Here is a 7,397-nt window from a genome sequence, read left to right as displayed (position 1 = left end):
GGGTCCCACACACACTGACTCTCACTGGGGGACGGGTCCCACACACACTGACTCTCACTGGGGTACGGGTCCCACACACACTGACTCTCACTGGGGTACGGGTCCCACACACACTGACTCTCACTGGGGTACAGGTCCCACACACACTGACTCTCACTGGGGTACGGGTCCCACACACACTGACTCTCACTGGGGTACGGGTCCCACACACACTGACTCTCACTGGGGTACGGGTCCCACACACTGACTCTCACTGGGGTACGGGTCCCACACACACTGACTTTCACTGGGGGACGGCTCCCACACACACTGACTCTCACTGGGGTACGGGTCCCACACACACTGACTCTCACTGGGGTACGGGTCCCACACACGCTGACTCTCACTGGGGTACGGGTCCCACACACACTGACTCTCACTGGGGTACGGGTCCCACACGCACTGACTCTCACTGGGGTACGGGTTCCACACACACTGACTCTCACTGGGGTACGGGTCCCACACACACTGACTCTCACTGGGGTACGGGTCCCACACACACTGACTCTCACTGGGGTACGGGTCCCACACACACTGACTCTCACTGGGGTACGGGTCCCACACATACTGACTCTCACTGGGGTACGGGTCCCACACGCGCTGACTCTCACTGGGGTACGGGTCCCACACACGCTGACTCTCACTGGGGTACGGGTCCCACACACACTGACTCTCACTGGGGTACGGGTCCCACACACGCTAGGGGACACAGAGAGAGCGGGGAATGTGGGACTCGTTCCCACGGGAAGTGGTTGAGGTGAATAGTATCGATGTGTTTACAGGGGGGGAAGCTGGATGAACACGAGAGGGAGAGGAACAGGGGATGGAGAGTTGGGGGGGTGTTGGGGGATGGAGGCTGATCTGAGGTAGGAATACTGGCAAGCTGCAGAGGGGCCGAACGGCCTGTTTCTGAGCTGAGGAAAGTTTCGATAACTGTGGCAGGTCGGGGGAGATTTAGAGCGTTGTTGCGCTGAGAGCAGTTTCTGGGAGTTTGGGGCATGCAAGGGGATTGCCGCAGTAATCGCTAGGAGCTGGACCGTTGCTCCCAGTGCGTGTCCCCGTTTCCCACTCACTGGCGTGCAATACAGAATCCCTCGGGATTCAGGAGCTAGCCCAGTAACACTGCAGGGAGACGAAGGTTTTGAATGGGTTGGGGATGGCGATCGGAGCGGTGAGGTACGTCCTCCTTATCACCATCATTGTGCGCCAGTACTCGCACAGATAACGGAGACGCTCGCCCCCTGGATAAGGAACAGCAGCAGAAGGGAGCCAACTCTGCAGAGCTCACATCGGAGACACAGAACTGGAAACCCCCCCACAGCCACCTCAAACCCATCCGTAAAGAGTTAATTCCTTCTCCAGAATTAAAATTTGAATGAGAATTGTCCGAGGCGGGTGGTTTACTGATGTGTAACGGGGGCAGCTATTGCCATATGAATAACCTATCACAGCGGTCAGTAGATTCTGCACATTCCTCAATTCCCCCAAACTGAAGAATCCTTTCAAGAACCTGTCTCCCCAAAGACAAGCTGGAGTTCAAATTAACCACACCCAGGGGGCTCTGCACTGGTAGAAAGGTGATCGAGGCCCCATCTCTGTCCCGTTAGGTCTTTATATCTAACCCTGTACCTGTCCTGGGAGTGTTTGATGGGGGACAGTGTAGAGGGAGCTTTACTCTGTATCTAACCCCGTGCTATACCTGTCCTGGGAGTGTTTGATGGGGACAGTGTAGAGGGAGCTTTACTCTGTATCTAACCCTGTGCTGTACCTGTCCTGGGAGTGTTTGATGGGGGGACAGTGTAGAGGGAGCTTTACTCTGTATCTAACCCCGTGCTGTACCTGTCCTGGGAGTGTTTGATGGAGGGACAGTGTAGACGGAGCTTTACTCTGTATCTAACCCTGTGCTGTACCTGTCCTGGGAGTGTTTGATGGGAGTCATGATGTGGATATGCCGGCGTTGGACTGGGGTAAACACAGTAAAAAGTCTGACAACACCAGGTTTAAGTCCAACTGATTTGTTTGATGGTAAATTCACAAGCTTTCGGGTTAGCCTCTTCGTCAGGTGAATGGAGAGTTCTGGCCTCAGACAGAGCATATAACAGCACAGACAGTTTACAGATTACTGATTAGAATGCGAATCTTTACACCTAACCTGCTGTTCAAGTCCTAAAGTGGCTGACAATGTGAGTGGAAGGAGCGCTGATCACAGGTTAAACAGATGTGTATTATCTCCAGACAGCACAGTAAGTGAGGTTTTGCAAACCAGGCAAGTCACGGGGGTTACAGATAGTGCGACATGATAGTGGTTCATTGCTCCTTGGGAGCAAATCAGAGAGGGAGAGACTGGTGAGAGGTGAGCTGGGGAGTAAGCTACTGTGTTTCTTTTTTAAAACTAACGTCTCTAGCTTTTTTTAAAAATTTAACTCGGGTACAGGAAGTGGTAATAGGGAGGTCTAGGAAGTAGCTTTTTTTCCCCTCCCTCTGGACCCCCATAAATTGGGAAGGTGAAGTAATCCGATACTCTACACTTGTAGAGAATCCCATCCTACCCCCTCCTCTAACCTTAAAAAAGAGAGAGTGACTTGGAGTGAGAGCAGGTAAGTTTAAGTTTATTTTTGTTTCTTGGTAAGGGAAGTAATAGGGATGGCAGTGCAGGCAGTGCGATGCTCCTCCTGTGGGATGTTTGAGGTGAGGGACACTGGTAGTGTCCCAGCTGATTACACCTGCAGGAGGTGCGTCCATTTGCAGCTCCTTGAGGACCGTATTAGGGACCTGGAGCTGGAACTGGAGGAACTAAGAATCATTCGGGAAGCAGAGGCAGCTATCGACAAAAGTTACAGGGAGATAGTTACTCCTAAAAGTGATGCATGGGTGACTGCTAGAAGGGGTAAGAAGCAGTCAGAGCAGCGAACCCCTGAGGCTGTTCCTCTCCAAAATAAATACTCTGTTTTGGATGTTGTTGGGGAGGAAGACTCAACTGGGGTAAGCCATGGAGTACAGGTCTCAGGAGTAGAGCCTGTCCCTGACGCTCAGGTGGGAAGGGGGAAGAAAAGAACAGGATTAGTGATTGGGGATCCATAGCTAAGGGGATAGATAGGAGAGTTTGTGGGAAAGAGAGAGACTCGCGGTTGGTATGTTGCCTCCCAGGTGCCAGGATCCATGATATCTCTGAGCGAGTGTTTGAGATCCTTAAGGGGGAGGGGAACCAGCCCCAAGTTGTGGTTCATGTAGGCACCCATGACATGGGTAGGAAAAGGGATGGGGATATAAAACAGAAATTCAGAGAGTTAGGGTGGAAGCTTAGGGCTAAAACAAAGAGTGGTTATCTCTGGTTTGTACCTGTGCCACGGGATAGCATGGAGAAGAATAGGGAGAGAGAACATTTGAACTCGTGGCTAAAGGGATGGTGCAGGAGGGAAGGGTTCAGATACTTGGACAATTGGGGCTCATTCTGGGGTAGGTGGGACCTCTACAAGAGGGATGGTCTGCACCTGAACCAGAGGGGTATTAATATCTTGGGGGGAAAATTTGCCAATGCTATTCGGGGGGGGGGGCGGTTTAAACTGATTCAGAGGGGGGATGGGAACCTGAACTGTAGCTTCAATGTACAGGAGGATGAGAACAGGGAGGTCATGGATAAGGTTTCTAGGTCACAGCAGAGTATTGGCAGGCGGGAGGGTGGTTTGAAGTGCGGATACTTTAATGCGAGGAGCATACACAATAGGGTGGATGAACTTGCAGCCTGGATTGGTGCCTGGGACTTCGATGTTGTGGCCATTACGGAGACATGGATAGAGCAGGGACAGGAATGGTTGTTGCAGGTTCCAGGGTTCAGATGTTTCAGTCAGAGCAGAGAAGGTGGTAGAAGAGGGGGAGGCGTAGCATTGTTAGTCAAGGACAGTATTACGGTGACAGAAAGGATGTTTGATGTGGACCTGTCTATTGGGGTAGTATGGGCTGAGATTAGAAACAGGAAAGGAGAGATCACACTGTTGGGAGTTTTTTTTATAGGCCTCCAAAAAGTTCCAGAGATGTAGAGGAAAGGATTGCAAAGATAATCCTGGATAGGTGCGAAAGTAACAGGGTAGTTGTTATGGGGGACTTTAACTTTACAAATATCGATTGGAAAAGCTATAGTTCAAGCACGTTAGAGGGGTCAGTTTTTGTCCAATGTGTGCAGGAAGGTTTCCTGACACAGTATGTAGATAGGCCAACAAGAGGTGAGGCTACATTGGATTTGGTACTGGGTAATGAACCAGACCAGGTGTTAGACTTGAAGGTAGGTGAGCACTTTGGTGATAGTGACCACAATTCGGTTACATTTACCTTAGTGATGGAAAGGGATAGGCATCTCCTGAAGGGCAGAAGTTATAGCTGGGGGAAAGGTAATTATGAGGCTATTAGGCAAGATTTAGGATACATAGGGTGGAGTAGGAAATTGCAGGGGCTGGGAACATCTGAAATGTGGAGCTTATTCAAGGAGCAGCTACTGCGAGTCCTTGATAAACACGTACCTGTCAGTCAGAGAGGAAGTGGTAGAGTGAGGGAACCGTGGTGTACTAAGGAAGTTGTATCTCTGGTGAAGAGGAAGAAGGAGGCTTATGTAAAGGTGAGACGTGAAGGCTCAGTTAGGGCACTGGAGAGTTATAAATTAGCCAGGAAGGAGCTAAAGAGAGAGTTAAGAAGAGCCAGAAGAGGACATGAGAGGACTTTGGCAGATAGGATCAAGGAAAATCCTAAAGCTTTCTACAGGTATGTTAAGAATAAAAGATTGGTTAGGGCAAGATTAGGGCCAGTCAGAGACAGCAGTGGGAAGTTGTGCGTGGAACCTGAAGGGATAGGAGAGGCACTGAATGAGTATTTTTTGACAATATTCACGCAGGAGAAAGTCAGAGCAGTCGCGGAGAATACTGCGATACCAGGTAGTAGACTAAATGAGATTGAGGTACATAAGGAGGAGGTGTTGGCAATTCTTGAGAGTGTGAATATAGATAAGTCCCCTGGGCCAGATGGGATTTACCCTAGGATTCTCTGGGAAGCTAGGGAGGAGATTGCAGAGCCTTTGGCTTTGATCTTCGTGTCGTCATTGGCTTCAGGTATAGTGCCGGAAGACTGGAGGATAGCAAATGTTGTCCCCTTGTTCAAGAAGGGGAGTTGAGACATAAGAACATAAGAAATAGGAGCAGGAGTAGGCCATCTAGCCCTTCGAGCTTGCCCCGCCATTCAATAAGATCATGGCTGATCTGTCGTGGCTCAGTTCCACATTCCCGTCCTCTCCCCATAACCCTTAATCCCCTCGCTTATCAAAAACCCATCAACCCGCATCTTAAAAATATTTAGCAAGGCAGCCTCCACCACTTCAACGGGCAGAGAATTCCAGAGATTCACCACCCTTTGAGTGAAGAAGTTCTTCCTCAACTCCGTTCTAAGCCGCCCCCCCCTTTATCTTGAGGCTGTGCCCCCTCATCCTACTGACCTTTTTGAGCGGGAAGAGTCTCTCCACCTCTATCCTATCCATCCCATTCATCAGCTTATACGTCTCAATGAGATCTCCCCTCATTCTTCTTAACTCTAACGAGTACAAGCCTAGTTTATTCAGCCTCTCCTCATAGCTCAACCCCCTCAACTCCGGCATCAGCCTAGTAAACCTCTGGGAATTATAGACCGGTGCGCCTTACTTCTGTTGTGGGCAAAGTTTTGGAAAGAATTATAAGGGATAGGATTTATAATCATCTAGAGGGAAATAAATTGATTAGAGATAGTCAACACGGTTTTGTGAAGGGTAGGTCGTGCCTCACAAACCTTATTGAGTTTTTTGAAAAGGTGACCAAAGAGGTGGATAAGGGTAAGGCAGTTGACGTGGTGTATATGGATTTTAGCAAAGCGTTTGATAAGGTTCCCCATGGTAGGCTATTGCAGAAAATGCAGATGCATGGGATTGAGGGTGATTTAGCAGTTTGGATCAGGAATTGGCTAGCTGATAGAAGACAGAGGGTGGTGGCTGATGGAAAACATTCAACCTGGAGTTCAGTTACAAGAGGTGTACCTCAGGGATCTGTTTTGGGGCCACTGCTGTGTGTCATTTTTCTAAATGACCTAGATGAGGGTGTAGAAGGATGGGTTAGTGAATTTGCTGACAACACCAAGGTCAGTGGAGTTGTGGACAGTGAGGATGGATGTTACAGTTTGCAGAGGGACATAGATAAGCTGCAGAGCTGGGCTGAGAGCTGGCAGATGGAGCTCAATACAGAAAAGTGTGAGGTGATTCACTTTGGTAAGAATAACAGGAGTACAGAATATAGGGCTAATAGAAGGACTCAGTAGTGTGGACGAGCAGAGGGACCTTGGGGTACATGTGCATAGCTCCCTGAAAGTTGGCACCCAGGTTGATAAGGTTGTTAAGAAGGCATACGGTGTGTTAGCTTTTATTGGTAGAGGGATTGAATTTCGGAGCCGTGAGGTCATGTTACAACTGTACTGGTGCGGCCGCACTTGGAGTATTGCGTACAGTTCTGGTCGCCACATTATAAGAAAGATGTGGAGGCATTGGAAAGGGTGCAGAGGAGGTTTACCAGGATGTTGCCTGGTATGGTGGGAAGGTCTCATGAGGAAAGGCTGAGGGACTTGAGGTTATTTTCATTGAAGAGAAAAAGGTTACGAGGTGACCTGATTGAGGCATACAAGATGATCAATGGATTGGATAGGGTGGACAGTGAGAGCCTTTTACCTCGGATGGAGATGGCTAACACAAGGGGACATAGCTTTAAATTAAGGGGTGGTAGTTATAGGACGGATGTCAGAGGTAGGTTCTTTACTCAGAGGGTAGTAAGGGCATGGAATGCCCTGCCTGCAGCAGTTGTGAACTCGCCAACTTTAAGGGTGTTCAAATGGTCAGTGGATAGGCATATGGATAACATTGGAATAGTTTAGGTTAGAGGGTCATTAGATTGGTTCCACTGGTCGGCGCAACATCGAGGGCCGAAGGGCCTGTACTGTTCTATGTTCTATCTGTAAAGATTCGCATTCTAATCAGTAATCTGTAAACTGTCTGTGCTTTATATGCTGTGTCTGAGGCCAGAACTCTCCATTCATCTGACGAAGGAACTAACCCAAAAGCTTGTGACTTTACTATCAAATAAATCTTTTTACAGTGTTTGATGGGGGACAGTGTAGAGGGAGGTTGATATTGGAGTGTATTTGATGAATAAAGACATCAGCGTGTTTATTTGTGTTTGTGTGCGGTCCTGAGTCATGTTACCACTCTCATGCGCTGCACACAAATACACAGCCTGTCTGTGTTTACTATGACGTATATGACCAGCACAGAGGATAAACACTCAGGGTAGAGTGTTCTAAAC

Source organism: Carcharhinus amblyrhynchos, unplaced genomic scaffold, assembly GCF_965287045.1.
Source record: "Carcharhinus amblyrhynchos unplaced genomic scaffold, sCarAmb.v2.hapA scaffold_672, whole genome shotgun sequence".
Classification (NCBI taxonomy): Eukaryota; Metazoa; Chordata; class Chondrichthyes; order Carcharhiniformes; family Carcharhinidae; genus Carcharhinus; species Carcharhinus amblyrhynchos.
Note: the sequence above shows the minus strand (reverse complement) of the source record.